Below are 23,181 nucleotides of genomic sequence, written 5' to 3'. Positions count from 1 at the left end.
TCTGGTTCTAAAGCTGCCATTTTTATAAATTTTTTTTTCAACATTTATTTATTTTTGGGACAGAGAGAGACACAGCATGAACGGGGGAGGGGCAGAGAGAGAGGGAGACACAGATACGGAAACAGGCTCCAGGCTCTGAGCCATCAGCCCAGAGCCTGATGCGGGGCTCGAACTCCCGGACCGCGAGATCGTGACCTGGCTGAAGTCGGACGCTTAACCGACTGCGCCACCCAGGCGCCCCTAAAGCTGCCATTTTTAAATCAGCAAATGCTCTTAGGGCTCATCGCTATGGGTTTTCTCTCCCTTTACTTACTCTCAGAACATTTTTTTTCAGAGTATTGATAGCTTCCTGATATCTTCAAAGTAATTTCAAGCATTTTGCCTATGTTCATAGTTCTGAAGGAAAAAGACTAATCCAAAATAAGCCAGTTTCTTTTTTCCAGAAGGAAGAATTAATGTTTTTAAATTAAAAACATTAAAATTAAAATATTGTTTACTCAGTCACTTTGCTCAAAGTGGTTAAAGCAGTTGAGTATAGTCAATAATAAATAGTCAATAATAAATGGGAAAAATTGTATAGTATTTCTATCTGGACTAATAAAATAAAATAGAGAATTCTTTTTTTATTACCTACAAAACAAAACAAACAAACCAAAACAGAACAAAACAAAATGCCACCTTTTGGAGACAGAAATGTCTTTATTCCAAAAACTAGAATTTTTTTTTAAACTAAAGTAAGTATCTTCCACTCAACCTTAAAACAAAGAGAAAAAGGACATTTCTAGTCTCTTATGGGTTGACTTTTCTTGCCGGAAATGATATGTACCTAATTCTTGATTAGGTACAAGATTAGGTACCTAATTCTTGGTACCTGTGGATATGATCTTATCTGCAGTACGATCTTACAGATGCAGGTAAGTAAAGATAAGGTCATGAGAGTGAGTTCTAATCCAATATGACTCATGTATTATAAGAAGGGGGAAATGCCTTGTCAAAACACAGACACAATGGGAAGACAACATGTGGAGAAGGAGGCATAGATTGGAGCTAGGTTTCTATCAGGCAAGGAATACCTGTGGCTTCCAGAAGCTGGAAGAGGCAAGGAGGGACTCTTCCTCGGAGGCTTCAGAAGGAGCATGGCCCTGTCAACACCTTGATTTTAGACTTCTAGTATCCAGAACTGTGCCAGAATACATTTCTGTTGTTTTAAGCTATCTGGTTGTGGGACTCTGTAGGAAAACCTTAGGAAATGAATGCACAGTGACTCTCCAGGACTATTACATTGAGCATTCACTGCAAATTATAAATTCACTTAAAATTATATATTGCATGGATTTAAGAAAAAGCAAACAGATGTGAAACAAATACATTGGTGAATATTCTATAATTGAAATTCTGACTTTTGAACAATTGCAACGAAGAATTAGAATATCATAGGAATTACTGTGTAAAAGAATAAAAAAAAAAAAGCCCACTTAAATAGATTCAGGAAAATACGTAAATCTCAGACCAACTTCTGGCTGAGAACTATTTCAGCCATGCTGTAGGTAGACTGATCTATTAATTATGGTTTGTTGAAACTAAAATATGTGTTTAGGTTAACAGCTTAACAACTTGCATATGGTTTATTCCATCATGCAGATTCTGTAATTTTAGTGGTTTTCTCTATATTTTCAATTGTCAGTGCTTCCCCTGAGCCAGATGGACCATATTGACAATTGTAGTCAGGATTCTGGTGCCCAGAATAAATAGATCATTCAAGAAGCAGCTTCACAGAATGGGGCCAGAATAAGTACTTCAGCTATATTGATATGCCTGCCACTAGTTAGAAGTCGAAACTCTCAGCTGCTTAAAATACTCTGTGAAATAGGGTAGAGTTTAAAAATAAACAAATGTATTAATAAATGTTTACAAAAAGTTGGGGCCATGCAGGCAGTTTTCAATTTTCAAAATATCCAACTCCTTCTCTTTTGGTCTTCCAATATATTCAGAAGAAATAAAACTTCATCTTAAAATAAAAATAAAAATAAGTAGATATCTCTCATAGCTCACACACACATTTAAATTTCAAAATTAAAGTTACCTTTTGGGAGGAAGGAGGTGTTTTTTTGGAAGGCTATTGGATTGTAATTTTCTTTTTCCTCCTTTCTGTACTTTCCATTTAATTTATTGAATATATTTCATTATTTTTAAATTTTTTTCATCCATATATTTTTCCAAGTGCATTTTATTGTCTTACTTTTTGAAATTTTACCTTTTTTTAAAAGTTTATTTATTTATTTTGAGAGAGAGAAAAAAAATATGAGCCAAGGAGGGGCAGAGAGAGATGGAGAGAGAATCCCAAACAGGTTCCATGCTGTCAGTGTAGAGCCCGATGCAGGGCTAGAACTCACAAACTGTGAGATTATGACCTGAGCCAAAATTAAGAGTTGGACACTTAACCAAATAAACCACCCAGTAGTCACTCCAAGTGCATTTTATATAGACAATTTTCCTTTGAGTCTATACAAAGTTTGGTAAGACCTTAGAAGATCAATATTTTAGATTGATCATTTTTTTGTTGGTCAACAAAAAATGAAATGATACCTTTATATGGAATCAGATAAATTACTTTAATGCAATGGAATTCATAAAAAAAGATATAATACATGTGAATCTATGATAATTTTAATCTCAAAGGTTTTGCTGACATTGCCTCAACATTCTCTTATTTAATTATATAAGATATACAATTCCTTGCTATATTTAGCTTCTAATGCATCTGTTAATAGAAAAAATAGCAATGATAGTCTTAAATATTAACAATGATATAGTTGCGACTATTTAAGAAGTTGAAGATTAGAGAAATAAGGTTTTCAAATGGAGAGTTAAGTTATAAAAATCAATTAATAACACATCAAAGTAGTGATATTTCTATATTTTTATCATCTGAAAGATAAATGGCTCCTAAGGCATTAGGACTTGAATGGCCTTCCTATAAAATACGACTAAATGAAAAGGGCGTGTCTGAAGATATACTGATTGGTCATCCCAATTGGTTTTCCCAATGGAAAAGAGTATAGCTCACAAAGGCAAACCATGGCTCACAAAGGCAAACCATGATTTTCATTCAGACATTTTCCAGGGGAGATAAAGCCCACCTGGGAAAGCCCATCTGGAAGTTTATCTCCAATGTGGACAGAAAGAGAAAGAGACAGAGACAGAGACAGAGACAGAGAGAGAGAAAAAGAGAAAGAGAAAGGTTGTTTTAGCCAAATGTTTTCGAGTACTTTTGGCCCCATTAGGGAGGCCATCACTGTTGTAAGAGAAATTCATCATGACATCTTCATTTGATGTCATTAAGCAATAAATTCATACACCTGCCCTCATTCTCCTTATTCTAATTCCATTCTTGGCAAGGAGCATCACAATTTGCCTTTCATATGAATATTGACTTCAAAAGAGAAAATAATGAGCAGGCTGGTAAGAGTATACTAGACATACCCACAATTTTTTTCCATAGAACTTTTTAACAAGTACTTACAAACATAAAATTTGCAGTCTAAATGTTCATACAAAAATCACAACATAAAATAATTTTAATAATCTACACCATAAAGTAGATGCAGGATCCAATGCTTTACAAATAGTAGGAATTCAGTAAACCCTTTTTGTATAAAAGAAATTATTGGTGATTTGCCTCATCAAGTGCAAAAGTGATTTCTGGGGGAAAGTATGTTATTCTTTGTACAGGGGAACAATAGACAGAAGTAACATCATTGTGCGCGATTTACCTACCAGACATTATGCCACGTATTTCACACATTGTGGCACATAAATCTCCCTTGACCCTAGGTATTGATATCTTTTTGACAGATTAAACATAAAATAACTGAAACTTGGAGATATTGGGGAATGTATAAGGGTAGTAAATTATAGAACCAGGGTTCGAAAAAAAGTCAGACGGACTATAAAGCTTATGTGCTTTCCACCATGTCCCACTTCTGACCGTGTTAAAGCTATGATCTGCAAAACGTGCTATGCATCCCCTAAGGGAAACATTCAAATTTTCCAAGTGGTGTGTGGGCATAGATAATTTTGACAATGCTCGTTTCAGATCCTTTATTTCCATATGTTTCCATTTTTCCCCTAAAATTGAGAATACACCCGTTTGTGGTGTCTTGCTGGTTTTCTTATCATGATTCCTGTTTTCCAACTTATAAAAGTACAATCCGTACTGACCTCACGTCTTACTCATGTGCATAGCCTCAGAGTGTACAAATCTCTGGTCTCCAAGCAGTTAAAATATAGGTGTCGAGAAATTGTCAATCAGTCCAAGCGCCATAACTCCACAAATACACGTTACATCTGTCCTGTCTTATAAATATTTTTGTTACTAGTTGAAAATGTCATTAGATATGAAATATTTTTCATAAATGATAATATCATGAATTCACATATACATGGAGCCATGGGAATGAGAATTTTCCCTAGGTTTTCAAATCCATGGTTTGGTTCCATAGGGAAAGCTTATGAAAACCAGTTAAATAGAACACTGATTAAACATATTAGAGAAAGTGATTTTATGCTGTGTCATTAAGGAGACCAAATCACAAGAAGGCTGCTGACCTGAGTATATATCTCAGATTCTGAATATCTAAAAGTTTTTGAAAGTCAGCTTGGAAAGACCTGTCTGCTCCTGAGCATGTATTTTGACCATTCTTGCTGAGAATGGAGGGATTCTCCCCTCATTCACCCACATTTTGGTCTGCATCTGCATTTAAAAATATGTTTAATCATGCAATAACTTTAAAGTCTATGACCAAGGATATTGCATTGACAAATGAGATTCAAATAAATTATTAGTCGATGCTCCCAAATATTTTTGAGTGTGCTGCTGAGTAAAAGAGTAATAAGTATAATTAACAATCATTAGTTTAGCGTCAGTAAAGTTTTTTTTTTTGGTAGAGATTATGGAAATTAAAAAAGTAAATATCTTCCCGGGGAATAATCCTTTTAATTGGTATTTACAACAAAAATGAAAGAGGATCGATTACGAGTTTCCAGCTCATAGATTATAACAAGTAAATTTTGATATCTAACAGTTATAGTTTGCATAGTTGTAATGAATTTAGTTACATTTTATTTATTTGAACAAACTATTGCTTTAAGTTATAAAAATACAAAGTAGAAATATAATTGATGATCTATATTTTCTTTTTTTTTGTATTTTTTTGAGAGGGAAACAAACCACAAGAGGCACTTTTTTCTAAGAGAAAAGATTTATTGATTTTTGAGAAAGAAAGCATAAGCCGGGATGCACAAGAAAGAGGGGGGCAGGAGATCTGAAGTGGTTCTGTGGGGGCTCAAATTCATGAACTGTGAGATCACGACTTGAGCCGAAGTCAAACACTCAACCAACTGAGCTACCCAGGTGCCCCATGATGATCTATATTTTCTAATGTGAGAAACAAATAATGCTCATCCAGGGATCTAGGAATTATTTAAGAAAAAATCCATTTCATTAAGAAATGCATTACAAAAAATTAAAGCTTCTAATGTTTTCTAATTATTGAAGACAATTTGGAAGACACATTGTTTTGATCAATTTGGTACTAGTGATACGATCCAGATTTTTAAAAATATTTACAGACTTACAGTGACATGAAATTTTTAAATATCATCCTTTTCACTTCATATATATATATATATGGAATATATGTATTATATGTGTACATATAATGCTACATATGTAATTATTGCAGGGAGGAATGTAATATTGTGATAAAAGACTTTCAAGCATAAAATTAGATTAGAACAAAATTATGGGTGGGTTATAGAATAGAAAAATCGGTTCAGAAGAAGTGATTTAAATGTGCAACACTTGGAGAATATGTCCCGATACATTTTAATGATATATGTAAAATCACTGTGATATTTGTAGTCATTTAGTACATTTGAAAGATTAATATAATAGTTTTGTTTTAAAATGTCAAAATTTTAAATATTTATTTTGTTTATTTATTTTTGAGAAAGAGACAGAGTGCAAGAGAGGGAGCGGCAGAGAGAGAGGGAGACACAGAATTGCCCGAACTGTCAGCACAAAGCCTGATGTGGGGCTCAAACCCACAAACTGTGAGATCATGATCTGAGCTGAAGTCACACACTTCACCGACTAAACCACTCAGGCGCTCCTAAAATATCAATATCTAAATTACACTAGACACTATCTTCTCTCCAATTAAAAAAAAATAAGTTTATTCCTTTGAAAGACAGAGAGAGTATGAGCAGGGGAGCAGCAGAGAGAGAGGAAGAGAGAGAGAATCCCAAGCAAGCTTCCACACTGTCAGTGCAGAGCCTGATGTGGGGCTTGAACCCACGAACTGTGAAATCATGACCCTGAGCTGAAACCAAGAGATGGTTGCTTAACTGACTGAACCACCCAGGCAGAACAATATTTTAAAGTTTATTTACTTATTTTGAGAGACAGAGAGAGAGCACAAGAAGGGCTCCAAGAGAGAGGGAGAGAGAGAATCCCAAGCAGGATTCATGCTGTCAGTGCTATTCCTACAGAGCCCACTGGCTGTAGGGCTGGAACCCAAGAACCATGAGACCATAACTTGAGCCGAAACCAAAAATCGGGCACTTAACTGACCAAAGCACGCAGGTGCCCCTCTCCTTTGCAACTTTTCAAACTAAGAATGACAATTTTAAAATGATACCTTAAAACTCTTGGATAGAACTCATGGCTTTTAAAAATACTTGAGGGGATACATGGGGAAAACTAAATGCCTGAATTCTACTGTATTAAGCAAACATAACATAGCAAAGGGACTTGGAGTTTGCTTCAGCCGAAGGACTTGAATCAATTGTGGCTGCTATTTACTCTTCAGATCTTGGAAAACAGTAAGAAGGCCTGAGAATATGATAGGCACCCATAGCATGAAACAGTCACATTTTAAAAAATCCTTTGAAGTCTTCTTTATTACGTTTTGAATTAAAGTGGGGCTCAAAGCAGAATTTAAATAAGGGTAGCTATTTGGTCAAGAATGTAAATATATCTTTCCTTCCTCTGGATATAATGTAACATGAATCAAGAATAATAGAAGTAGCAGATAACATTAACTAGACTCTTAGTAGTCAGTCTTTCTAATGGAAATCTTAAATTACTTCATTTTTTAAAATTGAACTTTGTTTATTGACTCAAATTTTCAACACGTGCATTAACTCACTGTATCTTCCATGTGGAATAACACTTCTAATAATAGATCTTGCAATTGACATTTTCTACAAGTGATCACAATATGTATCATCTGAAGAGTACCCAAGTATCTTTCCATTTAATGACACAAAACACACAGGCTACTTGAAACATTTTCGCACATAATATTCTCTCTCACATTTACAATTCAAAAGATTGGTGAACTCAGAGGAATTGTAGTCACTATACATAGCACGCTGTTAGTGTTTTAAAAGTTTATTCCAATTAATTTCTTTTTTAATGTTTATTTATCTATTTTGAAAAAGAGAGAGAGCGTGGGCAGGGGAGGAGCAGAGAGAGACAGGGAGAGAAAGAATCCCAAGCAGGCTCTGTGCTGTCAGCATGGAACCTGACGCGGGCTTGAACTCATGAACTGTGAGATCATGACCTGAGCCGAAATCGAGAGTCGGATGCTTAACTGACTGACCCACCCAGGGGCCCACAATTCATTTCCTCTCTTAGACTCTAAGACATCTTCATTATGCTATTTGATGAGGTATATCCCTAGGAAGATGGTGGTGTCTGAGGTCAGGTTTGCTAGTCAGGTTTGCTATCCGCAATGGAGTCTGAACTAGAACTTTGATCAGACTGAAGGGCTGCTTGTAGACAGACCATCTGCCTCCCTTTATGCCCAATCCCTCCAGGAGCTGACCTATTATTTCATGTTATGCCTACAATAACTTTATTTCCATTATCAAGGTGAAGTATCTGTGGCTTAGAGAAGTTTAAGAAAGTTGAGAGCACTGGGTGTTGTATGGAAACCAATTTGTCAATAGATTTCATATAAAAAAAAAAAAGAAAGTTGACATAGGTCACAGTGATGGACTGTGTCTCCCCCCAAATCTGTATGTTGGAGCTCTAATTCCCACTGTTACTATGTAGAGATAGGAATTTTAAGTTGGTAACTAAGGATGAAATAAACCTTAAGTGTGGGGCCCTATTTCAATATGACTGGTATCCTTTTAAGAAGAGAGAGAGGGAAAGACAGAGTGGGGTGGGGGTGATAGCGGATGGGGAGAAGGGGAGGGAGACCAGTGATGCTTGTGCCCAGAGAAAAGGCCATGTGAGAACACAGGGAGAAGGTGGCCCTCTGTAAGCCAAGGAGAGTCTTCAGAGGAAATAAACCCAGCAAACACCTTGATCTTGGACTTCCAGCCTCCAGAACTGTGAGAAAATAAATTGCTGATTTTTAAAAAAAAATTTTAATGTGTTTATTTTTGAGAGAGAGAAAGAGAGACAGAGAGAGCATGAGTCAGTGAGGGGCAGACAGAGAGGGAGACGCAGAATCCAAAGCAGGCTCTAGGCTCTGAGCTGTCAGCACAGAGCCTGACACGGGGCTTGAATTCATGAAACCGTGAGATCATGACCTGAGCCGAAGTCGGACACTTAACCAACTGAGCCACCCAGGCGCCCCACATTTCCATCTTTAAGCTTTCCAGTCTGTGGCACTTTGTTGTGCCATCCTAAGTGATCCTAACATGATCACTCAAGTGGTCAGAGGTAGAAACAATACCAAGGCATTTCTTAATAACTTAAAACATTGATCCTCTTAAATATTGAGCAATCACATAAGCACTTATTGAGGTATGTTTTCTCCTGATAGTAATTGGCAAAACTGGGCTTATATGAACTCATCTAAATGTTTTTAGTGACTTGCCTCAAGTTGCATAGCTATTCAGTGGCAAAACCAGGATTTGAACCCAGACAGACAGGATTTTAACAGCTTCATTACATTAAAGATGCTTCAGATATTAACATATCTTATTTGTATTTTCCTTTTCAGTTAAAATTTTATGCCTAGAATTAACACTGTGGGCTAAATGTTTTTTATTTTTTTAATTTTTCTTGTTTATTTTTCAAAATTTAACTCCCAGAACATTCAAATGCCAAAGTTTAAAGATTAAAAGTTTTGATATCCAACTAGAAATAATTACTGTGCCATTCATATTTTTTTCTACGATTTTAATATTATTCCTCAAGCCCTGAAAATTCTGAAAACTGACTAGTCATCTTTGCAGATTTTCATACCCCTAATGTTGTAATATTATTGGAAATCTAAACCATAAATGTGTTAAATGCTGACGTTCTCGTTAAATTGCTAAGACCTAGTTAAATCAAGTCTCATTCAGGGAAAAATATAATAATCAAATGTGAATGATGGACCTGGCAATTAAAGACCTCTACAGTGGCCAATGTTTTAAGCACCTGAAAGCAAATTAGTCTCTAATTTAGCATGAATGCTGACAAGGAATGACACAAACTTGTTCACATTAGTCTAACCATGGAGGAAAAAAAAGCTAAAGTATTATTCAGTACCAGAGACCAAAGAGACAACTTACAGATTCTCATAAGGGATAATCAACCATGTTTCTTTCTTGGCTCTTGGCTAACTATAAAATATATTTCCCTATTCATTTAAAAACAAAAGAGGGGCTATAATTTGCAATACAAAATCAAATATAATTTAATATCAGTGAACTAACTAATTACAGTATTTACTATTTCAAGTTGCACTTTAACACCACAGTCTGGCTGGGTTTAATTGAATCTCTGTTAGTAAGATGGGCTTTCGTACAGAAATCGTACGGGTTCCAAAGTCAGGCCAATTCAAAAACTAGGGTCATGCCTATTGGTTACTTGCCATATTCAAGTAGTACTGGAGTCAATGCCCAAAACTGAAGTTAATGAAACACCATGAAAGCAACAAGAAATTGACGCAGTGTTTTAGTAGAAGACTTAATTTGGTATTGATCATCAGGCCATTGACCTGCTAAAAGGCTTCTTCCTAATGCCCTCCTTCAAATATGTGGGACTCATTGAGCCCACTTTCCCACTCCTTCCCAGCCCGGTTAAGAGACAGCAGCGATACTATGTCCCCTATGATCCAAGTCCAAATATGTGTGGTTGGTGGTAGCGGAAGATCATGACCCTGTGGGCTAGTTGTTGAGGTGAGACAAAGTGAGATTAGTAAGCGGAAGCCAGAATTGGGCTTCACAATCTGGACCTTCTCCGAATTTTTTAATTTTATTTATATATTTATTTATTTATTTATTTGCTTGTTTGTTTGGTTTCAGCTTATGCATCTATCTTTTGGATTTAGGGGCTATTGATAGTTTCTGCTGGTTTGCCCTAGAGTCTACGCAGGGCTCCATAACCTCCCTGATGCCAGTGTCGCTTACTTTCTTACCCACTTAAATAAAATAGAAGAACAGGCTAAACGTATCATTTGAGTTTTGCCTGGTTTAAAGTATAAACTCAGTAGGCTCCAACGCTTTATCAGTGGTCACTCCATTCCATCCTCACAAGACAGTCAGTCTGGCAAAGCCCACGATGTTCACCATGTGCTGCGCTTATGTTAGCGGTAACTATTAGCTTCAGAGTTCTTCCCCTGCTTCCCTATGAGAAATTACGGTGAGGCTGTCTTTAGGAACACTTGCTTCAGGGAGATTAACTGCATCAAATAAATTTATCTGCAAGCTGGAACTGAGTAACTAAGAGATTAAGGTAAGGAGCAGGAGTGCTAAAAGCTTAGAGCAAGGATTTGCAAAGTACAACCTGTTTTTTTGTACAGCCCATGAATTAAGGGTTGTAAAAAGAAAACAAAACCAAACAACACGGCAAAACAGACACGGACAACAACAATAATAAACGATATGCCTGCGTGGGGACCGCAAACCTGACATATTTACTGTCTGGCCTTTGAAGATAAAGCTTACCAACCCTTGACCTAAAGGCACTAGTAACAATCAGCATTATAAGTTGCAAGTAAATGGACACCACATCTGGAAAATCTAAGGAAATTATTACAAACACCATAGAGCTCATAGGCACTCTGGGAGTTTTGTAGACCAGAATTGAAGGCGCCAGTTGGAGGAATTTCCAGTTTTGTAGTAGAGTTTGTGCATGAAGAGTTGTCCTCTGCTGCTGTATGGATGCCACAGTTTGTTTCACTCATATGGTCATTGGCTGACACTTTCTGTGCAACTGCTACGGGGGACCGCAAATGTTGGAAACGGGATGCAGGCACTATATCTTTTTTTGTTATTAATTTTTTTAATGTTTACTTCTTTTTGAGAGAGACAGAGACAGAACATAAGTGGGGGAAGGGCAGAGAGAGAGGGAGACACAGAATCTGAAGCAGGCTCCAGGCTCTGAGCGGTCAGTACAGAGCCCCACGCGGTGCTCGAACTCACGGAATGTAAGATCATGACTTGAGCTGAAGTAGGATGCCCAAGCAACTGAGCCACCCAGGCGCCCCTAGGCGCTGTTTCTCCCACCATCCTCACCAAAATGGATTGTCCACGGCCCCTGCCCTTCTACATAACTAGCTTCTGACTTAGTGTCTCTGATAGAATTGGATGATTAGCAAGGCCTCAGTCATATTTCTGTGTCTCACTTGTCTGGGGTCACAGGAAAACAGTAAGTGTTGCATCTTAGCAATAGTTAGCTATTTTATTGGGGTTCATTTTATACCAGGTACCAGGTATGATAAGGGCGATTAGGCAATCCAACAATTCAGTAGAGTAGGGAGCATAAACAAAAAGCAAAAGAGAAAGGAAAATGGATTCAATGTGCAGAAAGAAGCACAGGTATCATGAGAAATTATTGCTCCCAAGAGAGGGCGGCCTGATGACATTTCATTTCTCTTTGTAGTTGTCACAAGGCCTGCCTGAATTAAGGCTTCGTTTCCTGGATTTCTATAGATTCTCATTAATTTCCCAGTTAGACACTTTTTTATACAAACTCATGTGAAGAGGACATATTTACAACCTGGTGAGTTCTAACTGGAAATACGTCCCTGCTTCTCACCATCCACTCCCCATATTATTTAAGAATCTTATGGTTACAAGTAACAGAAACACATCTCAGACTAACTTAGAAGGAGTCTGAGTCTCATGAAACCCAAAGATAAAAATGATATGACCCTTAAGTTAAACCTCTTTAGGTTTTTTTCTACCTGTTACTAGCCTTGACTTCTCTCTACATCTCATTTTAATTGTTTTGCTCAGTACAGACAGGCTTTAAAAAACAAACAAACAAGCAAATAAATAAACATCTTGTAGAAATTGTGGCGAATGCCTACCTCTGGGCTTGAACTTTCACATTTTAACCATGGCAAAAGAAGACAAATATGTTTATTCTATCTGAAGTCCAAAATCTTAATGAAATGACTCACTGACCTAACTTGTGTGTCTATTTCTAGAACAATAAACTTGTGTCAAGGCAGTGGCTTATATCTTTGGTCTAATTTGGTCTAATTTATTTTTTTTAATTTGGTCTAATTTATACATTCATATAAAGATATATGCTATAGCTCCTATATCTAGGAACATATAATATAATAGAAAAGTCATATGTCATCATAATACAGTGGTAAGCACTGTAATGAGGCAATATGCTCATGCATTGTTTAGCACATCCAATAAGAAACAGGAAAGTCAGAATGCTTCTTGGGGCATCTGGGTGGCTCATCCTACTTTCGATTTTGGCTCATGTCATGATCTCATAGTTCATGAGATTGAGCCCCCAAGTCAGGCTCTGATAGGAACCTGCTTGGAATTCTCTCTCTCTCTCTCTCTCTCTCTCTCTCTCTCTCTCTCTGTCCCTCTCCTGCTTGTGTGCTCTCTCTCTCTCTCTCTAGCAAAATAAAGAATAAAAACATTTTAAAAATGTCTTTAAAAAGAGAACACTTCTTCAACTGGATACCATTTTCTCCTTAGAAGTCATGTAAGTCATGTAAGGTCCAAATAAGTCAGATGTCTCTTTGTAATTAATATAAGGATTTTAACTTGATATTTATAAAGACAAAAACATATATGTCACTTGAGAACTGTTAATTTCATACTATACAATGACCACCAAAGAGCTTATTACCATGTATTTAACTTAAGTAAAATGATATAATTCTATGCAGAAGCACTCAGAGGAGAACTCTCCATTCTCTTTTTCCAAGAATGTGTGAAAACCCTCATCCAAATGTCATTGAAAGAATTGTCTCTGGGCTGGTATTTTTCCAGATTTATTGTCTTAAGTTGTCCAGTATTTTTGTTCTTTCTCTGGACAGCTGTGTCTATTGACTCTATTGTGGTATTGAAAGGGGGCATTTATTCTTTCATAATTGGCAAGAAGAACATCTAGAGGATTAGAGTTGAATGCAACAAGAGATTCTCTCTTGGAAAGCAGCTTTGGCAGCCTTATATTCTCTGTGTGACATTAAGCATCCTTTCTGGCAAGAGCTACACATGGTGTTTACTGTTTAACCATTCCATGGCTACATGAAGCATCAGAGAAAGAAGAAAGGAGCCACTGATGCAACAATCTGAGAAGGTGTCTCAGAAGAGATGGCATTTGAACCATTCTTAAAAGAAAATTTAGACTTATGTAGTGATATATAAATAGTTACTGAGATGCCCATTTCTTAGCCAATGCTATTCTCTCTTGCTCTGTTGCTTTTCTACACTTTTTTCCATCCTGGAGGGAACTAATTAGCCAAAGTATTGGCATAGATCTGTACTTGAGGGCAGTAAGTATCTAACAAAATCTTGAATTTTACAGTAACTGAGGTATAAGAAAATCCTTCATTATTATTCTTTACCTGGCTCTTGACCAAAGTTTTCATTCAAATTCTGTAGATCACCTTTTGATCTAGCAATTGTACAATGTAATTCTATTCTGATAAATTCCCAAATAAAACGAGCTCATTTAGATGGACAGGAGAAAGAGGTGAAGAAATAAAAGCATACCTGGGTCATGTAGATAAAGTGGAGTGGGAAGAGAAATAGAAATACAAAGAAGAATCTGATTTATCAGAAAGTTATAGTCTTTGAGACTCTCTTGGAATTAGAATTATAAGAACTCAGTACACCAATTAAGGAAGCTCACTTTTGAGTGTTTGGTTCTTTTTTCTCTTAATTTTTCCAGAATGCAAAAAGTTGGAATTATAGTACAATTGTATATGGGAAACAAGAGTTCTTCTTGGAAGACTTTGCTGCTTTAGCATAGACAAAACCTTGGCCAGTAAGAGAGTTTCTTTTGCTCAGCAGAGTGTGTTTGTGCACGGTGTCTCAAATTCCTTGTTGAGCAGAGGCTAAGAACGGGTGATATTATCAATGATCCAGCCAATGTTGAATCCAACGTACACAAAAAACAAAAAGACTTTTTTTTTTCACAAAATGACAACACAGGGAGCTTTCTCATAAAAATTTTGTATGGGAATAGAGATTTATTAAGCTTATGCTTTGATTCATTCTAAATAGAATATTCCCTTATACATCAAAATAAACAGAAGACTATCCAGGCCCAAACAAAGCCATATGACTACCGTGCAATTAATATACAAATTTTTACTTATAGACAAAGGTTTAATGACATTGTACAAAGGCATAGTTTTAGTTATCTGACACAAAATCCTATTTGGTTGCATATCTTAGGATGATAAAACAAATTCAGCAGTGAGACTCAAGGAACCTAGTCAGGGTTCGGATCCTTGCTGGTCCTTAGCAAGACAGAGTCTTTGTATTCTTATAGTCTGGAGATTGGAGAGGATACTGTCTTCATAAATATAGGGATGGTTTATTGTTTATTTTGTTCTACTCAGTGTCTGTGCAAGGCCACCTTTTAGCTAAGACAGAATCGGAAAATCACAAACACAGTGTAATCTGTGAGTTCCTAGAAAATACTTCATGTCTATAATTCTCCAATCTATCTCATCTATTACCTTGCTTGGTGCCTAAAACTTTCCAGAGTAAGCATTTGTTTTTTTCAGTTAAAATGTTATAACAGGATAAAAAAGTTTAAAACACACTGTAATTTTAATGATCAAGTTAATATCTATACATATAGACATACATACACATGTACTCAAAAAGATAGATGATAGATAGATAGATGGTAGATAGATCTTTGAGGGTTGGGGGTGGGGGAATGGGAGAGATGTCGTTTAAGGATCATATTAGAATCAGTAGCTAAGTCCTGGTGATCTAATACTTAGTAAAGAGATTATAGACAACAAAACTATATCATAAACATTAAATTTCCTAAGAGACTACATCTTGGTTGTTTCCACCACAAAAACAAATGATAATTATGTGACACCACAGAGATGTTAGCTAGTGCTACAGTGGCAATTAATTGCTGTATAAATGCATAAAATCAACATTTTGTACATCTTACACATACAATGCTATATGTTAATTAAGTCTTGATTTTTAAAAATTCTCTAATAAATTGACTTATCTCCAAAGCTCTAATCTATAAGTTAATGGGGGAAAAAACTGAAATGTCCAATCTAATTAAAATCTAATTCCTATATGATAATTTAAATCTCCCCTATAAGTTATGTTCAATATCTCTTATTTAAAGATAATCTGAGGGCCAGACAACAATAAAACGTCATCAAGTGCTCCCTCCTCCAATAACTTCCTTTTTCTTTGCCATGTTAATGCTACACAGTCAATACTAAATAAAAGCTTGGTAACTAAAGGTGTGAAAATAAAATTTTCTTTGAGTTTTTTCCTGAGGCTTACCCTGTGGTTACTAACAGTACCAGATAGTATTTCTGATATTCAATCATGTTCACACCAATAAATAAATGAATATTCTAGCATTTAAAAAATCTGAATGTTAACAAATGGTTTTTTATACACACTTGCAAAAGCCATTTATGTTTATGTCTTTATCAAATTTCTCCTTGGCAGAGAAAATTCTCCCAAGATGAAGATAAAGTCCTATATGCATTGTATAAACAGGATGATTACAAGTTTCTGGCTAGTAGGTTTTGTGCCCCCGACCCAACCCAATTAAATAAAAAACAGAAACAATGAAACAATGAAACAGGTTGTCTTTCCAACCTGTAATATTTAGGAAATGTTCATTAGATATGTAAATGTATCTTTCAGCTTCATTTCTCAGCCTGCAGCATAATGAGCATGGTTGTGTTTCCGTGTCCACTGGTCCCTTTCTCATGGATCTTTCCTCACACCCATGGATGTACTGGGCTGTAACTTATGGAGAATTGTATTCGCAATCCAGTTATAATCGGTTGTGATCCATCCTTGTATGAACAATGCTATAAAATTATATTGTATGCATGCTTCATTAAACACAATAGCCATTTTCAAGTGTAAATTCAAAACATTTCCTATTCTGAATTATTAGGCTTCCAGGCTGAACCCACTATAGAAAAGCCTTGTAAAGTTTGCAGTCTGATCCATGCTTACCTAAATAATCTAGCCCATTAGGTGTTGCAGATTTATTCTGGAAAATAGCTTCTCTAATGTCATTTCTGTTATGCTTGGAATGTGGTCTGAACTAAAGTGTCGTGAGACGAGTCAGCCTCCACAAATGTTGGCACTGGCCCTTTCTTCCTGGATTTTACCAGCTCTAAAGTGACAGACTAGTCCAAGTAGCCAGCCATTGGCTTTCCCCACATTCTGCTTGAAGATTGAAACCAAACTGTAATAACTCTGAAAAAAATTCTGGCTTCATATTTTTTCCCCAGCTGTGTTGATGATAACTTTCTGAATGAACATTGGTTTATTCTTTTGAATTGGCTACAGATTGAAATCCAACATAGGCCATAGGGAGAAAAGGATTAGGTGAATTACTTATCTTCTTGTCCTACAATCTACAGACTTAGGAGAACTCATTTGCTTCCATGTTTTTAACTACCTCAATTCATAGAAACTAATCAAGTCCGACCTTAGCTCACATCTTTCTCCTGACTTCCTGGCCTAAAGATTCAACTCCCAAATAAAATGTTTGCTCTGATAATCCCTTGAAATGGAGCTTATCATCTTTCTCCAAGTGTTCAGACAGTTAAGTGTGCACAGAAAACTAGGTCTTCGTTCAGTTGAAATTCAGAGGGCTCCAGGTCTACATTGGATGAGGGCAAGTGAGAGGGAATGATGGGAAATGGACCCGGGGTATGGCGGACCACTGAGAAAGCCTACAGTGTGAGACTGGGTGGTAGTATCTACCGGGCTTTATATTTCTGTGTTATACTTGTGCCTTGAGCAGCCTGGCCACCAGTTTCTATCCAACACATTGAGCCTGGTCTACTCTGTATTTTAACTCAATACCGTAACTACCTCAAACATTGAATCTGCTCTGTAGGGTATTCAATTTGTCCTTTATCAGGACTATCCCTCTGTTACATGCCACCACTCATGATGTCTAAACGAAGGTCACAGAATGAGTGTCCTAAGGAAAAAAATATACCCCTTCTAACCCTTGAAAGCCACTGGATACCATGGCCCTGTGTGCAATCCTTACATCATTCCTTTCATACCCACATATGCACTTGTGGAAACCAACATATAAAGAATCATAGCCAGGTTTCTATGAATATAGAAACAGCCAGTTGATTTCTGGCAATATTCTCCAACATTTGGATAACATCACTTAAGAGTGTCCAGTTTATATTCATCCTGACACCATGCACCATTCTCAGGCGGAGCACCAAATAATATCCATTTCCTGAGTACTCAGCATGGGTTGCTATTTGTCTTCTCAACGCTGCTGTTTTGATTCCTTAAATCTAAGGGAGGGAGTGAGAACAATAATCAGATCTGAAGCCAAGAGTCAATCTCAGAGGAAAGGTAAGATATTAAAGGAATTCTGGATATAAGATCTTGACTTCTACCTGAAGTAATTCTACTGTGGAGACAGAGATGTCAGAGGAAGTCAGAGATCGACCTCGTGATTGGAGAAGGAGCAATTAGTGTACTACTTCAGAAGAATTTGATTCTTTCCTTTCAGACGTGTTGTGTTCCTTCTAAAGCCCTCCGTTATATCGTTTGAATAACCTCCTTTCCTCCAGCAGAAGAGAGCATGATTTTAGTATATTTGCATTTTAATATTCAAATCTTTGTTCTATAAGGGGAAAAAAGTATTTTTCTCTGAGGAAACATACCTTCAATTATTTAATGAAATGAGCATACTGTTTCTGGTCTCCTAATTTCCATGATGAATTGTAAGTCTTGTCTCATATTGGGTCCACCATATGCCAGACAAATGTATATCAGTATACCTGGGTAACTAAAAGGATATGTGAACTCTGATAATATTAAATACCTCTGTGAGTAAAATATGAGAAATTAATAGGTAAAAAAGGTTAGGCTTAACTCAAATGAATGCATTCAGAGAGGACTTCAAATATTTTCATGGACTAATGGCAAACATTCTCTGTCTCTGTATTTTTATTACTCTCCTATTACTAGCTTCAAATTATTAATTACTTAATAATAATATTAGTAATAACATTCATTAATTATTAATGAATAAGTTAGAATTCATTTATTCTTGAAATAAAAACGATATGAAAAAAAAAGAAAATTAGCAGATAACCCTAAACACTGTATTCAGTATTCTAGCTTTTTTTTTAAGGAACAATCTCTTACTCCAGGGCAGACAAAATTAAAAAAAAGAGGGGGGACAGCTTTTAATACATGTAGCTTGAAATAAATTAGGTAGATTATGGTTACTCCATAACATGGAGTCTCCATGTGTCTCCAAGACAATTGATACACTTAAGAAGGTCACTGGTAGAAGATTCCTCAATTTTGGGGGCACATGGGTGGCTTAATTAGTTAAGTGTTTGACCTCACCTCAAGTCATGAGCTCAGTTCATGAGTTCGAGCCCCATGTAGGGCTCTGTGCTGACAGCTCAGAGCCTGGAATCTGCTTCAGATTCTGTGTTTCCCTGTCTCTCTGGCCCTTCCCCCACTTGCACTCTGTCTCTCTCTCTCTTTTTCTCTCTCTCTCTCAAAATTAAATAAACATTAAAAAATTTAAAAAGAGAAGATTCCTCAATTTTCAAAGAACACATTAGCCTTATTTATTGGTCTCTTAATTCTTTAGAAAAATGTACATTGAATATGTGTATGTTAACCAAAAAAACAAAAAACAAAAATAAAAGACAGAACCAGAAAAATTCAATACTTTTTGATTAGTAATTAAAACCCTTGCTTTAGGTGATTTTTTATAATATAATAACAAAATATTCAAATATGGTAGAGGTTTTAAAAATCCTCCTCCTCTTTATAGATGACTTAATTATAGTTCCAGGATTGTGAATCTTATGCAAGATTATACATCTACGTAGCATTAGATATGGGTCAACATTCCAATTATATGACTTGCAAGTCAGTATGTCACTATATTACTTTCCATTTAATTTAACAAGAACCACCAACAGACAAATGATTTCCCCTGCTTATACATGTAATGCTTACTAAAACATTTACTGAAGATTATGCACATTAGTAGCAAATAGATAGTTATAGGCACGTAAGGAAAAATGGCTTATCCATTAAGAAACAGTCCTGGCAAACTTAAAACATTTATAAAACTCCCATGTTGTCTAACCAAAACTTTTTTTCATATACACCATCCTTCACATCTTGATTTCTATCTGCTTATTTTTTAGTTCAATGCATTTTTTCTCATCTCTCATATTACCTCCATGAAGTCAATTTTATTCAACAATAACTGGAGAATATATTATAATCATGGACGACAAATAGCACCATAATGTTCTTAACAAAACCTTTTTGGAAGCACAGTATACACACAAAAATGTGCAGAAATCATAAGCATGTAGCCTGATTAACTTTCACAAAGCAAACACAGTCATGTAAATAGCACCCTGATCCAGACATTGTCATATTTTTACACCTGTAAACATATTCTATTTATATTTAACTTTGTACATTGAATTGCATTTCATGATCACAGCAGAGTGTTCTTGAAAAGGATTGACAAAGCCCTAAATCGTCTGAATAATCAAGCCTGCATTCAGATTTTGATTACTAACTATATTATTCAAGAGCTTTCAGTTGAGCCTGAACAAAGGAAAATGGATTAAACCCAGTTACGAACCTGCTTTTTCCACATTTCCTCTTCCTCATTTAATAAACCATATTAGGCAGACAAAATCCTATCAAGTTCCTATATAGAAATATTTATTTAGTGTCCGAGTATGTGAGGTGCTGTGCTAATCACTATAATTTTCTGGTACACTGTGTACTTCTTGACCTCCTTATTAAGATGTCTTAACTCTGCAGACCTAAGGTAATCAAAATATTGGATATTATCTGAAAGTTATTAGATACTGATTACCTTTTCAGAAGAATCATCACCACAATTTTTACTATGTCTACCATTTAATTACATTTATTTCAGTAAGTTCACTTTTCTCTGCCTTCTGAACTACCTTAAATTTGCTATTAATCAGTTGATTAATTCCCAACGATGCCAGAGAAAAGATCTTCTGTTGTACCACTCATCACTTGTGTCTATCAAGTAGAAGTTTTGCAAGATTAAGACCACCTTCATGATTCAGAAAGTAGTTGTGGGTAATGGCAATTAATGTCACATGGGACATGTGGAAGAACTACAGAGGAGCTACACACATACATCTCTAGAACGTCCTGTTTACATACCAAGTGTTACTTTGAGATACAGCAAGTTGATTCGCTTCACAAAGAGGAATTATATCATTTTGTTGCAGTGTATTTGTTTATTTATTCATTTGTCACATATGTGTCTGGATTATAGTAGGGGGTTAATTAAGGCTTATTGAATAAAGGCTATGGCAAAAAAAATCAATCTTGCTAACATGCTGCTTTACAGAGAAAGTGAGTCTTGCTTACTTACTCTTACTTGGTGATAGCTCCATATAAAAGTACCAAACGCCCCACGCCCTTCTTGATTGGCATGTTGAACAACAGTGTTCAAACATAACAGAACTGTATTTCTCACAGGCTTTTATTCTATTCTATGCATTATCATGCTGATTATTTTATTTCCATGATAAAACCTCAAAGATGAAGGCTAAGGTGGACTTGAAGTACCCAGTGTAAACTTCACTCCGAGTGCGCCAATTCAGATGCTTCCCAGTCCTAGGACGTCGTAGCTATGGGAACATTTCCCTTGAGAATCCATTGTTCCCTTTAACTGAAAAGCCTAAATGCTTTTCTCATACTATTCTTACACCTGTGAAGCCTTGTGAATATCTACATCAATTTTAATTGTTATTTCAATTAAGAAAAAAAAATAGAAATATTTAGATACAACCACAGCATATGCTTTTTGAAGGCAGGGATGATATCTTGCTTATGCTCAAGTCTGTGTTTAACCTGGTGTCTTCTTTTCTTAATAGGCTTGCTCAGCTCTCAAAGTATCCAAAAGGGCTCCCTTATATCAGTCAATCTCTCTTTTCATAGACCTGATCTCAGTACCTGTCTACTTTATGCTAGCATCCCTATGTGTGTCTATTCCCCTTTACTAGATTTATTCATTTATTTATTTTTTATTTTTTTAACGTTTATTTATTATTAAGAGACAGAGAGAGACAGAGCCTGAGCATGGGAGGGGCAGAGAGAGGAGGAGACACAGAATCTGAAGGAGGCTCCAGGCTCTGAGCTGTCAGGACAGAGCCCGATGCAGGGCTCGAACTCACAAACCCAGCGAGATCATGACCTGAGCCAAAGTCAGACGCTCAACCGACTGAGCCACCCAGGCACCCCAATCCCCTTTACTAGATTTAAAGCTGTCCGCGGGTAGAGATTTCAGCTGATTCATGATTCTCTGTGATGCACATCTATAATCAACTGGTGTTCTCTCAATCAATGTTGAACTGCATCCACATTTTCACCCTCATACTTTCATTCAAGTCAGGTGGGCAGGTACATATCCTTCACTGAAAACTGTGAATTTACATTAAGAATGGCTCCAGATGAAATGAGAATTGTATAAAACACTATTTTATTTCCAGAACTATATGGATGATGAGGAATAATATTTTAAATTATCAAATGGATCTAAATTTTGACACTGAAATGTAAGACATTATTAATATTCGTGTTTTAATTTATCATGTTAAATAATTGAAAAGAATTTTTTTTTTAATTTTAGAGACAGATCACAGGAAAGGGGCAGAGGGATCGAGAGAGAGACAGAGAGGGAGAGAGACAGAGACAGAGAGAGAGAATCCTTAAAGTGTCATGCTCAGCATGGAGCCCAAGGTAGGGCTTGATCCCATGATGCTGGGATCATGACCTGAACTGAAATCAAGAGTCTGAGCCACCCAGGTGCCCCAGAAGAAAATTTTAAATGCTCAAGACTGAAAGCCAGTGTATATTGGCCTCAGTATTGATTGAATTAGGGAACAGTTAAAAGGAGAATAGGATTAGAAGATCATCATACCTGATTTACAATATTCAAGCTTTACCTCACAATGGTAAGCAAGGTTAGGAGCCAATGCCAGGGATTAAACAGCATGTTTGTTAGGGCATGTAGCACCCATGCCACATTTAAATTCTTCCAAGGAAGACAAATGAATGACAGAGAGTAAAAACCAGCAACAAGTTATTGCCAAAATAGCCTACTATCAAGATAAAGTCAAGTTACTATCTAAAACAACATGTCAGTTTAAAAATTAAAATTGGCATTATTTTGTATGGAATGCCCAGCAAACGAGTAAATATAAGGTCAGGAAGCCCTAAGACATTGGAACTGGATCTCCGGCACCATAATTTTAAAGACTTTTTCTTCTTGACTCTTTCCAAAGTGACTTTAAAGTTTTATATTTTATTGCCAAAAGGTATGTTTCTGTTAGGGAAAAAAAATATATATATATATATATTAAGCCCATTTGTTACATGATACTCATTTTAAGACTAATGATATGCCACTTTGGGAAAAATCATAATAACAAATCATCATAAAATTAGAGGTCGGATGGCATCAAATCAGATACTAATTCTGTTGCTTTCTTGATAAAATAATCCTGCATAGGCTGTAAAAAAAAAAAAAATCAGGGGCGCCTGGGTGGCGCAGTCGGTTAAGCGTCCGACTTCAGCCAGGTCACGATCTCGCGGTCCGGGAGTTCGAGCCCCGCGTCGGGCTCTGGGCTGATGGCTCGGAGCCTGGAGCCTGTT

This window comes from Felis catus, chromosome B3, assembly GCF_018350175.1.
Source record: "Felis catus isolate Fca126 chromosome B3, F.catus_Fca126_mat1.0, whole genome shotgun sequence".
Lineage (NCBI taxonomy): Eukaryota > Metazoa > Chordata > Mammalia > Carnivora > Felidae > Felis > Felis catus.
This window is presented reverse-complemented; position numbering follows the sequence as displayed.